Source organism: Pleurodeles waltl, chromosome 1_2 (assembly GCF_031143425.1).
Source record: "Pleurodeles waltl isolate 20211129_DDA chromosome 1_2, aPleWal1.hap1.20221129, whole genome shotgun sequence".
NCBI classification, from domain to species: domain Eukaryota; kingdom Metazoa; phylum Chordata; class Amphibia; order Caudata; family Salamandridae; genus Pleurodeles; species Pleurodeles waltl.
In genome coordinates this window covers 463419985-463434774 of record NC_090437.1, presented here as the reverse complement: position 1 = coordinate 463434774, position 14790 = coordinate 463419985, and positions in this window count along the sequence as shown.

Genomic DNA, 14790 nt, shown 5'->3' with positions numbered 1-14790 from the left:
CAAAAAAGAGACTAAGTCCGAACGTAAAAAGTTGACCGGGACCTTCCAGCCATCGTATCCGAGAAGGGCTCCACGGACGTCGGATCAAGATCCTGGTTTACCCCGGTCGAAGGATTTTCATCTCGAAAAAACGACTAAGTCCGAAGGTAAAAATCACCACCGAGGAAACCGACTTCGCGTATCCGGACAAGGGCTCCAGGAGGTCGGATCCAACTGGCAGGTTCGTCCCGGGGAAGAAAAACATCAAAAAAGAGACTAAGTCAGAAGGTAACTTTTTAACCGAGGCCTCCCGCGACTTGTAGCCGAGCAGGGCTCCATCGCGGTCGGCCTGAAAGTTTGACTTTGCCCCGGTCCTGGTGCAACCAGATGACCCGATTGGCGCTTTTTGTTTCTAAGCGCTAGAAAATAATAATACTTTAAAAATTCATATCTCCGGTTCCCCTGAACCGATTTTAATCGTTTTTGTGTCATTTTAAAGATAAAAATATAAGCTATTTTTATAAATTGGTTTTGGATTTTTAAACTGTTTCCTGTGTTTTATTTAATTACTGTTTTGTGATATTTGAATGCTTTACACTTTGTCTCCTAAGTTAAGCCTTGACGCTCGATGCCAAGCTACCAAGGGTAGAGCTGGGATTAATTTACTGAGACCTAACTGTACCTATGTGGAGGTTTGTGGCTTGTTGCTAGGTGTAGGTACCTACCTGCCCTACCAATAACCCATTTTCCAACACTCGTTGAGTGTCGAGAGGTGAGTGGTTTCCCTTCCAAAGACTGGTTCCGCTGTGCTTTTGATGGCGTTGGTACCACCCCGGAAAAGCTGGCGGATTGGTGCCTTGTAATAATGTGGGCGGCACACTGTCTTCCGCCTGTCTGTTGGCGGTTACTGCTGCGGTGTTTGTTTCTACCGCTGTGGCGGTCGGAGTGTTAAAGTGGCTGTCTGTGTTGGCGGTTTCCGACATGGTAGTGATTGAATTTTTTATACCGCCGACCTCCTGGCGGTATTACCGCCGCTTTATCACCGACCGCCAGGGTTGTAATGAGGGCCAGTGTGTTTGAAAATGCCACTTTTAGAAAGTGGGCATTTTCTTGCTTAAGCCATCCTGGACTCTCTCAAGACAGTGACACAAAGGGAGCTGGAGTGTAGTTTGCATATCCTGATCAGTCATCTGTGCTAGGAGGGAGGGAAGGAGTGGTCTCTTACACCTGAAAGGGCTGTGCCTGCCCTCACACAAAGCAGTCTCTAAACCCCTGGTGTGTGTCTGGGGCCTGGCCTGGGCAAGGCAGGATTTCACAAACAAGAGAGACTTTCCTTTGAAGTAAGCCGACTTCAAAGGCCAAAATGGGTATAAGAAGGGCACCCAAAATCACAGACTTTAGATCACTTCTGGACATCAAGAGGAACCTCTGCCTGGAGAAGAGCTGAAGAGCTGAGGAAAAGTGCTGCCCTGCCTGTGACTGTACTTTGTGGAGCTATCCTGCAGTTGCTGCTTCTGCCTGTGCAAGGGGACAAAGACTGTACTTTGTTATGCATTCCTGCTTGTGAAGAAATCTCCAATGGCTTGTCAGGACAAGCTCAGGAGCTTGCCTCCTGTGGTTGAAATCTCAGGGCTATCAAAGACTTCTCCTGCCAGCACCTGGACTCTCTGCTGAGACTCCTGCCTTGCCAAGTGGTGCCCTATCCAATTCCTGGGGCCTTGGAATGTGAAGCCGGCAGATCAAGACTGAAAATCCACTCACAGACTGCTGTGCGGGGAAAATATCGACACACCTTTTGAGACGTGGCTGAAAACCGACACACCGCCGGCTTCGCCGCAGAAATTGACACTCCACTGGCATTGTGTCTGGACATTCAACGCACGGAGCTGGTAGAACGACGCACAACACCCACTGACGGAGGCTGTTAACGTCGCAACCCACATTGCACGATTTTGCTGATACCATGCGGCAGGATTTTCGACGCAAGCCGTGCTGGGCATGTGAAAACAACGCAACGCAACACCTGCCCGGATCCGAGTGCTGCCCGGATCGACACATCGCTCCCCTGCGACGCAGCGGGTGAGAAATCGACGCACCGCTTACCTTTTTCGACGCACACTCACCTGTGCGTGTTATTTTGATGCTACCCAGGTACTTTTTAATGCTAACAGTGTTCTGCCTGTTTTTCAAGGATTTAAGACTCTTTTGCTTTCAAAATTAATAACTTGACTTGTGTATGTTGTATTTTATTCGTTTTGGTCTTGTTTTGTTTAGATAAATATTTTCTATTTTTCTAAACCTGTGTTGTGTCATTTTGTATGTTTTCATTGAGTTACTCTGTGTGTTTGTACAAATACTTTACACCTATCACTCTGAAGTTAAGCCTGCCTGCTCATGCCAAGATACCAAGGGGGTGAGCAGGGGTTAGCTGAGGGTGATTCTCCTTTACCCTGACTAGAGTGAGGGTCCTTGCTTGGACAGAGGGTAACCTGACTGCCAGCCAAAGACCCCATTTCTAACAAGGTAAAAAGGCACCTTAATTCAAAAGGTTTATGCTCTTATTATTATCTGACCTTAAGATAGAGATAACAAGGCACTTGTTTAAGGCTGATGTTGCACCAGGTATTTTATTGATGTCATTGTCTGAGAATCAGAACCGATATTTATACTTTTTAGCGCCGCATTTACATCATTTTTTTACTCTAAAGTGGCGCAAACTTGCAAAATACAATTGTATTTGGTAAGTTTGCGTCGTTTTTGTGTCAAAAAGTGGCACAAATGCGGTGCTCAAAAAGTATAAATATGGGCCCAGGTGTCTTATTGCTGTCATTGTCTGAATGACGACACTTTCACAGGATCTTACAGAGATATTGACAGACAACATCTGCCTCAAAGGCAGACTTCTCCATGATTATGCAATAATAAAGAAAATGGAGTCTCGGCCTGCTCAAGATGGAGCCAGGCCTTAGGGGCTTTAATTCAGAAGCATACTTCAAAATGGACGAGGCAAGGGCTGACAAAATACATTTGAGAGATAAAGCAGAGAGGGAAAAAGGAATGGTTTTAGAAAAAATACTTTGATGCTTAAAGAGATAGTATTGTGAACAGGGAATGTGTCCTCTGAACCCATTGAACCTGCAGATTCTGTCACTAATGCTCCCTCTAATCACATTGTGAAAATGATCTTGAGGGCATCTATACCATCAGTACAGCGGTACTTGTGAAACTGCATGCTTTGAAGCTGACATGTGACATGGAGAGGTTGACTGAAAATTACGGGCAGCAGATCTGCTACTGGCTCATCTGCCCCTTTGCAGCTGAAAATTCATTTTGGAGTTGGGTTACGGCAAAGAAAAAATGTTTGCAAGCATGAAAGATGTGCTTGCACAGAATGCTGGGATTATGTATATAAAACCATGCTTTGTAAAAGTATTTCTACTGTGTACATCACTGAAAATTCAGGGATGTGCCAGGATAACTGAGGGATTGCACCTGTGGGTCAATCTGTATTGTCACTTGACACTGCTATCAACTTTACACCAGCTCAAGAGAGACTACAGGATTTTTTCTCTTTTTTTCAAGATCCTTTCATGAGTCCTGTTGCTGGAGGCTGGACCCCACAACAGTTTGAAGTTTCTACCTCTGTCATATGGTTCCAAAAATGTTGCTGTGACAAACCCTGAAGGGTCTACTAAATCCCTCAGCTATATACAAGAACTCTTTGCTCCACTGTTTGAAAATTGAAATCAAGATCACTAGCAGTTTTAAGTTGTCACACCCTCAACTGCATCCATCTTCCACTGTAAATCGCTGCTGGCTCCCTGGTGGTCCTCTTAATTTGGCAATTGAACTTTGACTTTTGAACAACTTTCTTTTTTACTGTTCAGTTTATGGGTTGAGGATCCCAGTTCCCTATCAATTGTGGATTTTGAGGAGGTTTTAGATTTTTGACAGATTCTCATCCCCCGGGCTCAAATCCACTTTTTTTTTCCTTAAGTAAGTCTAGGGTTGCTGAGAAACTAGGGCAAAAGGTGTTCCCTGACACAATATTGTGGAAAACAATATTGACTGACCATAATATCATCAAAATAATATCCATTACAAAAATATCCCAATGCTATGCTTCATCAAAAATAGCACAAAAATATTGCCACCAAAAATACTTAAATTTAACAATATCAAACACACAAAACATAAAATATTGTCTACTATTTAAATATGTACACAATATAAAAATATCAAAACACACAAAATAGAAGACAATAATATAATTAAAAATAAGGAAAAAAAAAATTCCTATTAGTAAAACTGAAACACTAATTAGTGTCCACCCAAAAAAGTTAATTAAAAAAAATATTTAAGCAACACACACAAATAAGCCAAGAATTTCTACCACTAAAGAAACTAACTAATACAAATATAAACATAATTAAATTACCACTATAAAGCCTCACAATTTTTTACAGAGAAAACATAATTACTGCAAGAAAACAACACTCTCCCGGACTTCACAAAGAAAAGCCAAAAGGAAGACTTCAAAGAGTAATAAAGCACCTTCACAAGTAAGTTTAAAAATCAAATGAACCAGAATCACTAGTTTAGTTTCAAATAGCCCAATAATAAAATTTTAAAAGACATAGGGGCTCATTACGAGTTTGGCAGTTAGATGAGCTGACCGCCAAACTCGCATAGAGGAGACCACCACAGAGCTGGCAGTCTTCTTCCGGGCTCATTATAAGGTTTCCGCTGGGCTGACTGGCTGAAACCTCTGAAATCAGAGGTTTCTACCGGTCAGCCCAGAGGAAACCGTGCTATGGCACTATCTGCACAGCAGACGGTGTGCATTCCGATGGCGCTGGGCAGTGGGGCCCCTGCACTGTGTTTCCGCCAGTCTTTCCATTCCCGCCATGAAAAGGCTGGTGGGAACTGGACCTGTGATTGGCGGACCACGACTCTGACCACCGCCGGAAACCATGTTCCTGGTGGGGACGATGGTCCCCGGGTAGTTGGTCGTAATGTACCGGTCGGGCCGCATCTAGTGCAGCAGTCCAACCGCCACTGTGAGCCTCACAGTCCTTGCCCGCCAGACTCATATTGAGGCCCATACCCACTAAAACACCTGAGCATATTAGAGGTCAGGTACCAGAAATTCTTACTTTAAAATGACTAATTACATGTACTAATAAAGCTACAAATCAAACCCCTGCTGCCCTTATAAGACAACACTTAGCTATAACACATTTTAAAGAACCCTTCCTCCCACATGACAACCAAACTAATGAAAGAATAATCATAATTAGAACTGAAAATAGCCTCCTAAGACTATGTCAATGTGAAACATGGATGATGGGTGGAATTTTTTAAATTTGCCCTCCATCATTGACTAGCTATAGACTTCACATGGTGAAAACCATAACACTAATATACCTTGAATTTGTGTACTGCTGCCTAACAGAATTCAACCTTCTATGAACATTTAAACCACATCAAAGTAAAAACTAAAAAATACTTTCCACAAAAAATGATAATAGACTTTGAACAGGCAATGATACAACCAATACTTAGGGCCCGATTACGACCTTGGTGGATGGGATACTCCGTCACAAACGTGATGGACATTCCGTCCTCCATATTACAAGTTCCATCATATCCTATGGAACTTGTAAAACGGTGGGCGGGATATCTGTAATGTTTGTGTCAGAGTATCCCATCTGCCAAGGTCGTAATCAGGTCCATAAACTGTAACCACACACAGTAATGCAAGGCTGCTATTGCCACTTAAACCAAAGCATTTGGAATCGTCTGCAGAAATCTGCACTAAGGCCCTGAGAACCGCCAGACTCACGGTGATGGTTGGACCGCCGCACTCCAGGCGGTCGGACCACCACATTACAAACCTGGCAGGCAGACATACCAGGGGACCACTGTCACTACCTGGAACCCTGTGGTTCCTGACAGGTAGACGGCCGTCTGAGTTGCGCTCAGCCATGGCGCCACTGAACTCAACACTGCTGTACTGATTACAACTCGGCTTTCCGCCAGCCTTTCCATGGTGGTCAACTTACCATTGAAAAGCTGGTGGAAAGCCCATGCCAGGAGCCACAGGGCATGCCATGGCATGGGCAGTGCAGGGCCCCCCTGCCAAGCACCATCGGAATGTGCACTGTCTGCTTTGCCCCCTTGCTGGAACCACCAATGTCGCACTGAGCCCCTAAGTGTATAAGAGCCACTTTGGTTTTAAAATTAAAAAGTTAATAGCTCTGGCATATGCACCCATAACGGACAAAGCTAGCCGCTCCAGCATACTGAAAGAGCCCCCATTTTTTCAAAGAAATTAACAAAAACTAAGGGGCTCATTACAACATAGGAGTCGCATCACGGGACCACCAATGCCCCAGGGAGGACACCACCGTCATGGTGGCGGCATCCCCCCAGTCGTGTTACAATGTTCTCGCCAGGCTGACCGGCGGGAACATTGTATTACAACATTCCCGATGGTCAGTCTGGTGGGAACAGTGCTACGGTACTGGTCTCGGCTTTCTTAGGGAGCAGACAGTACGCATTTTGATGGTGCTGGGCAGGGGTGGCCCTGCACTGCCCATGCCACGGGCATCGGTAGTGTACGGGACTCCTGGCAGGCCCCGGCACTGGCTTTTCACCAGCCTTTCCATAGCCGGATGACCGCCATGGAAAGGCTGGTGAAAAGCTGAGTTGTTATCAGCATGGCGGTGCTTAGTTCAGCGCCGCCGTGGCTGAGCACAATTAAGACCACTGTCTACCCATCAGGAGCCACATTCCTGGCAGTGACGGCAGTCCCTTGGCAGGTCCGCCCACCAGGGTTGTAATGTGGTGGTCAGACCACCTGGAGTGCAGCAGTCCGACCGTCATCACGAGTCTGGTGGTCCTCGGACTGCCAGACTCGTAATGAGGCCCTAAGTCCACTAATGGACTACTTTGGAGGCACTCGAGTTGCTAGACTGCACCGCAGTGGACACAGATGCCAACCCAAGTTCAAAACACTATGATGGAATGTCCAAGACAGCATCATGGCTCAACAAGGCACAATCAACAATGCAATAGAAGGATGGCATAATGCCTTCCAGGTCACACTAGATAGAACCCAACCAACACTTTTCAACTTCATAGAAGCCTCCCAAAAAGAACGAGCAACTAAAGAATCAGTAAAACAAATCAAACTGAAATAACCAAAGAAATCAGGGAATTATCCATAATGCTATGATTCAATTGTAAAACAAAAAAATAATAACGGATTAGACTACCTAGAAATGATACCACTATACTACCAGCTTAAATACAACAAATCCTAACACCACTTTAACATAAACAAATTTAACTAAATATTAGAATAGTTATTTTTATAAATCAGTCTATTCCAAAAAGATATTAACTATCACCAAATTGTTAAATAACACTGATAAATAAAATAATTGATTTCAATATTTAATTACACATATTCATAGCAACATCAAGAACATGCAGTATAAAAATATGCCAAGAAGCTCATGAGTTAAAACACGCATAAACAATAAAAGGTGAATAATTACAATAAAAACAAACTACATACACATTTAAAATTATGACATTTCCCACTTCTAAATAAATAAAATATAGTACTTTTAGTTGTGTTTCTGAATTCTTTTTCTACCTCAACTTTTCAAAAATCTAATTCACAAAGAAATCAAAAATAAAAAGTAAGAAATCCAAACAAAAATCTAAATATTTTCAAATTAAATCTACCGAAGAAGTACACAGTCACTATGCACTGCCTTGTGTTACTTTGTATTTAGTAAGCCATGTAAAGCCACATGAAGTGACTTTGCATGGCTTAGTAAATAACAAATATGATTTTGCATTATGTCTGCACCACAAAACGGTGCAGCCCTGATGCAACATTTTAGTAAATCTGCCACTGAGTATACTGAGAGTGATTATTGTATTAAAGAGTAAAGAAGGTCCAGATCTACTGCCACCTTCTGGACCAAGCCTTGACTGATCAACAAAGCTGTCATAGGGGAATAAAATGTTCAAGTGTAGTGAACTGGTTATGCAATTTGGATGTAATGTTGTTGGTGACCATAGGACAACAATGGTTGGTGACAATAACTATACAGGTTATCGCTCAAGGAAAGGCCTACAGCTATTTCCTAGTTCCTTCTGTGCTGCAGCACCAATTCAACATTGTGCAATGCTCTATGATGTCTATGTTTCAATGCCAACTCCCAGTATCTTTATCCAGAGTACAGCTGCACCGCCAGATTTTGTCCTACCAAGCACACTGATTTGGACTACAATACATGTCTTGGCTTCTTCAAATACCACCAAATAAAGGCCTCAGAGGCTGACCTTTTCATAACCTTTTCAGACACACTGATTCTTCACTTTCCCTTCTCTGTTCTCAGTAAAACATGCTAGGTCCTTCCCTGACACCGCATTTTCAAACTCTATCCCTGCAGACTCTTGGCCTGTTTATGAGAATGCGACGCAGTGCAGCACAGCTGGTCACCTTGTTGAGCTGCACTGTGCCACAGGGAAAGGGCAGTAATGCCCTGCATTTAAGGCATTGGGGTTCATTCCTGTCTTTTACTTGCACTGGCATACAGTGGGCTGACTAGTGTCAATGCATGCACTCTTGCACCATGGTGCAAGGGTGCCTAAGTTGAATGCAGAATTATTTTTGTGCAGGAATGAGCACCTTCCTACACAAAAAACAGTCCTGAAAGGCCTATTATTCTTTCTATGTGTGCTGCTGGATGCAGCACACATAGAAAGAGGAACTAAATAAGAGAAATAAAGATATTTCTCCTTGTTACACATCTTTTTGGTGCATTCGCAGGTCTACCACTTCTGGTAAATCTGGTAATGCATAAAAAGCAAAACAATTAAAGTTGCATAGGAACACCCATTCAATGCCCATGGTATACCTTCTCAGGGCAGATTAAGGCAACACAGCAATTTGCTCCGTGTTGCCATACTCCAGATTTATGGAGCCACTCAGGGCCACGCAAAGTGGCCTTGTGTGGCTTAATAAATGCCTATTGTAAGTTGCGTTGCGCTTGCACTATGTTGTGCGGTGCAAGCGCAATGCAACGGGGCTCACAAATATGCCCCTCTGTGTGTGCATGTCTCTTGGTCCCTTCTGGGATTCTGCTGTTCAACACTTTCTTTAGGCTTACTCCTCACCTACCAATCACTGCAAACACAGTTTCAATGTGAGCAGTGTACAGTGAAGAGAAAAGGTAGCACTAGGAGTCTTTTGATTGATAAAACAACTCTAACATGAGCAAGAAGGGGTCTAGGTAATGATAGCTTATATGATGAGATAAAAGCAAGGGGTTAGCCAGTGAAAGGGAGAACCTGGATCAAGTTGCATAATTCCCATCATAAATGTCAACACCAGAGCAGTACGCGCTCTATTTGCGACAAACAATGCAAAAACCTAGCACTCTCAAAACAAAGTAATTTATGCATTGTGCTGATATGTTGTGGTTTAACCTTTTGCATTGCAGAGTTCAATCCTGAAAACGTATTTTTAATATGCTTACAAATACTGTTCCTTTGCAATGTATTGCTGCAGATTTTCAGAGTGTGTTAGGGTGTGGCCCCTTTCCAGGGCCTTCCAGAGACTTTCCCTGCAACATGCCTGGGCGTGGTTCTGGGCTGGGCCAAGACTCCATAAAAGAGAGCCAGCCCAACTCCCAGTGCTCACTCTTCAGAGGTCCCAGTGCAGAGCAGCAGCTTCTTCCTGAGCTCCTGTCCCGGCGGCCTATTTGGATCTTCCAGTCTTCTGCCCTTCATTCTTCATTGGTGATCATTGTTCCAGGCGGTAAGACGGTGGTTGGACTGTCCCGACACCGTTATTGAGAATTTTCATATTCTTGATTTAATTCTTAAATGAGTAACAGATTACTTGCGCGCTACCATTTCTTGACATTTATATGGTAGTTTACAAATAGGCAAGACGCGCGATTTGTTTCATAAATGTTTGACTTTGTTATTCATGCGTGCTACCATTTCTTGACATTGGCATGGTGGCTTAAGAATCGGCAAGACGCGCGATTCGTTTTATGGTGTTTAAACATTGTTGTCTATTGCGCGCTATTTCTTGACATTTAGATGATGTTTTACGAATTGGTAAGACGCGCAACTCGTTTCATGAGGATTTAACTTTGTTGTTCATTGCGCGCTACCATTTCTTGACATTTACATGGTGGCTTAAGAATCAGCAAAAGAAGCGCGATTCATTTTATTGTACTTTGATCTTGTTATTTATTGTGAGCTGTTATTTCTTGACATTTACATCGTGTTTTACGAATACGCAAGACGCGCAATTCGATTAATGATGATTTGACTTTGATATTCATTGCGTGCTACCATTTCTTGGTATTTTACATGGTAACACTCGAATCGGCAAGACGTACAATTCTCTCCTCAAGTTTATTTCATGTTGTTTATTGTATGCCACTATTCTAAGATATTTATTATGTAATATTCGAGTTGACAAGTTATGTGATCTGTTTCCTGAATCCATATTGTGTTATTCATGGTGCACAATCCTTTTATGGTGTTTACTATATATATATATATATCTGCAATATGCGCAATTTGTGTTGAAACATTTTAAGAGTACACAGAAGGCCAGAGTTTCTAGATGCAATATTGTATGGTCCTAGTATACATTCTCAAAACAGGATTTATATGACTGGTTTAAAATTTAGTCAGAATGTTTTTCTGATTCTCATGTAAAGGAAAGTACTTGAATAAGAAAGTTTTCATTTAATTCATCTTGATTCCCCTACAGGTATCCGGCCATCTTAAAACTTAGTAATTTTAAACATAACTCTTAGATTGTTCATGTTTTCAGAGTGACTAGGCTTAGAATCATAGTCTAGTATTGATTTCAGGAGATATAATTTTCATATTGTGTGTTCTAACCTTTTTCTCACTACAGGTCTCCTTCCCAGCTGTTCCCTTCCTAATCCCCTCTTACCCTCTTGAACTCTCTCAGTCTCTGTGATTTGTCTTGGAGCTGTTCAGTGGTGGACATGTTGGGAACGTGCACAGACCCCGAGGATCTGGTGACTCTGACAATAAACACATACTTGAAAATCATGTAATGGTCAGGAGAATTATAGTGTCCTGGGCCCACATTCAGCACACAATTAAGGCATTGCTTTCCATGAAAGCTGGGTTAGAGGTGAGGTTGGAAATTCCTAACATCAAGAGTACACATTTCTAAACAAGAACAATGGTAATGTTCTTTCACAATGTTGAGAAATCTTCAACTAAAGGGAATCCATCCTGGTGAGAAAAAATCAAATTGGGGTCACTTTCCTGAGAGGATCTGTACTATCATCTGCACTGTGAGGCATAGCAAGGTGTGTAAAATGAAAAAATGAAACAGCAAGCAGGAATTAGCAGTCATGAAAGAGGCCAGAGAAAATGTGCTTATGCTGCCAGAGAGAACTTTACTACTCTTGGTAAATTGTAGTCCTGTAGTCAGCTAGCAATGACAGTTTATCAAAATGAAGGCGTAGCAGAAGTCGCATTACTCACTCTTTGACCCTATTTACATCACACAAGGCCTTGATTGCACTTTTCAAACCAATTTATTCAAATATATGAAACTGCTGGCGGGCCAACTATTGTTGTACTTCCCAGCAAAGTTCAAGATTGTAAAGGATTGGGGGTTAACCACAATGGATATTATAGTATTACTATTGTAGGAGGGTGGCCCTCTATGTAGTGTGCAAAACTAGGCACACTGTACAGGGGGTCCAGGCAACCACACATTGGTTTCCAGAGGTAAAAACTAGATCACGTAATGCTCTAATTTTTGAGGTAGTTTGGTCAAGCGGTTAGGCCAATCTTGAAGAAGTGCAAAGCATTTGTTGTACTCAATAGTAATCATGCAACTCATACATTCGAAGGAATAACTCAAGACCAATTTATAAAAATACTTCGGATTTTTATATACGTTTTAAGACTATCAAAATTGGTTAAGTACTTAAGTACTTTTTAAGATATGGATTTTTGAAGGTTTAATAAATGCAGTCTTTCTGTACGTAATTACACACTATAGGAATCAACATGAAGGTACCTTTAAAAATACATATAAAATCACACAGTTGCTTTACCAAGTTCTGCTTTTGCAGGTTGGTCGAGGTCGTCAGCAAGCACACTGTGCCAGCTGGAGAAGTTCAGGTGGCTCCTGTTTATGGTGGGAGCAACAATGGAAAGTCTCTTGGAGCTGGTGCAGGGCCACTGAGGGAGACCACTTGGAAAAGGTCTGGTCTTGCAAGGTTAAAGATGGTTCCTTGGGGTCCCCTTGGAGTGTAAAGGTTGCAAGGGGTGAGGGACCCTTGGGGCACAACTGGCTCTTCATTGCAGGGCACAGGGTGGCCGGGTGTAGAACGAATCAGTGAGCCAGAGGCTTTGCACAAAGGAGCCCTTTGGTTCTGGAGGTAGGTCTTTTTGAAGGTCGATTACAGGACAACAGGGGCACTCTTGCTGGAGGTCTAGGGTGTTCCTGAAGTCCCTTGACTAGGGCTTCCTCCGGGTTCTTTTTCAGCTCTGGTTGTGTTGGTTTTCTTGCTGTCCGACGTCAGCTGACCAGTACCCAGGGTATTGGTCTGGTACTGCCCTGGGTGGGGGCAGTGCTACCAATCTTGTCACACTTGCAGGGACTATCTGCATGGTCATTGGTATGTTGCCGGGTCTACCTGCAACTTCCGGTTCAGGAGATATCAGCCGGTCATTGAAGTGACCCTCACTGGGTTGCTGGTTCTTGGATTGTTGCAGAGTAGTACCGCCACTCTGGATGGAGTTATTAGGCAGTTGGTGAAGGCTGGAGGTACTCTGGGTTTCTTAAGGTCAGCCAGAGTCCAGCTTTTCCGCAGCAGCAATTGTTGGGTCCTAGGTGCTGCAGGCAGGGTATGGCACCTTTTCTTTGTGCAGCAGGTCTACAGTTCTCTTGCCTTGGATCTTTTTTGTGTTGGTCTTCTTTGTGTCCTTTGAATCTGATTTCTTGGTTTAGGGATGCCCACTAAATACTGAATTTAGTGGGCGTTTTAGGGGGAACCTGGTAGTGTCCAATGAGACATTTACCTTTAGGTGGCTACACTCACTATAGTGACCACTTCCTGTGGAAAGGGCCACTTCCCTAAACCTAATTGGCTATTTTCCTTCATCTAAGATGGAGAAAAGTGAAATGGTGGATCCACCTCGCAGACAATACCGTAGGGGTGGTGCATGCCAGGTGGGGCCACTCCTCTTACCCTTTGTGTGGTTTCCCGCCTTTACTCCTGCCAAAAGTGGGAGTTTGCAAAGGGGGAGGACATCTGCTGCTAGCAGCAGGCCTGGGGGTTGAGTTTCAAGGGCAGGAAGCCCTTTGAAGCTCACTGCCAGGGCGGTGCACATTCCTGAGAGAGGGGGTGTTAGCTCCTCCACCCAGGAATAGCATTGTTTTACAAACCAGAGAGACAGGGCTCGCCCCCAAGGTTTGTATATTGGCTGTCTGGAGGTAGCAGGCAGTCAGCGAGCATGCAAGGATAGTTTGGTTTTGCAGGGGGCACCTTTAAAGTGACCTCTGGGTACATTTAGGGATCAATTCAATACTGGTACCAGTTTGGATTTATCATTCTGAGTTGTTTGATACCAAACAACCCAGGGTTCAGAGTGGCCATCATGTAGCTGGGAAACTCATGTTGACCAGTATCCAGCACATGTATTAAAATTGGCTGCTCTGTTCACTCACTATGTCCCAGGTTTGGCAAGGACACAGGGAGGGCATATTGCTCATGCAGCTATGCCCTCACATATAATATGGAGCACCCTGCCTTAGAGTTGTAAGGCCTTCCCGAGGGGTGTCTTACCCATAATAAATGTAGTGTATGGTGGACAGGGCACACAGGTACTGTGCCATGTCAAGATTGTGTTTTAGGTTTGCACCAGGACACTCCTGCAATGGCAGTGCTGGGTGCATCTGGATGCATTGCCCTAAAGGGTGGCACAACCAGTGCTGCTCCCCTCAGGGGCCTACCAATAGTGCCCCATGCCCTGGGCACATAGGTGCCCACTTACCAGGGTCTTATAGTGGTAGCTAGGGGTGTGTCCAATTGTACCACTGCATCACAACAATTTTAGGGAAAGAGCTCTGGCCCAGGGAACCTGGTTAGCAGGGGCCCTGGGCACTACAACTTTTAGGCTACATCAAACATCAGGCAAAAAATGGGAGCTGACCATGTTTTAAAAGAGCACTAATAAATTGCGGTAAGGTCCCACTGTAAGAGCATGTCTATTCAAGCAACCAATTGCGATATCAGGTATGGTTCATAAGGAAGGACTGCAGAAGGGATATTTTGTTTCCAGTTCAAAATTTACTGGCGAGAAGTGGAAAGTTCCAAGTAAACGTACACAAGGCTGAGTCACAAAGTACAGCAAAGTTTCAGCCAGTTTCAGCCAACACGTGTTTCGCCCCTCATGGCGTATACACCAGGGCTTTCTCAAGGCATGTTATTTGAAAAGCATAATTCTTCAGGCAAATTGCCGAAATTGTGTAAGAAAATCTGTTTTCTCAGTGTCGATAAGATTTAAAATCCTGACGCGTCCATCGCCTCTTTACTTTTACCCCCGAAAAAGAGGCGATGGACGCATCAGGATTTTAAATCTTATCGACACCAAGAAAACAGATTTTCTGACACAATTACGGCAATTTGCCTGAAGAATTATGCTTTTCAATATTGCAATTGGTTGCTTGAAAAGACACGCTCTTACAGTGGGACCTTACCGCAA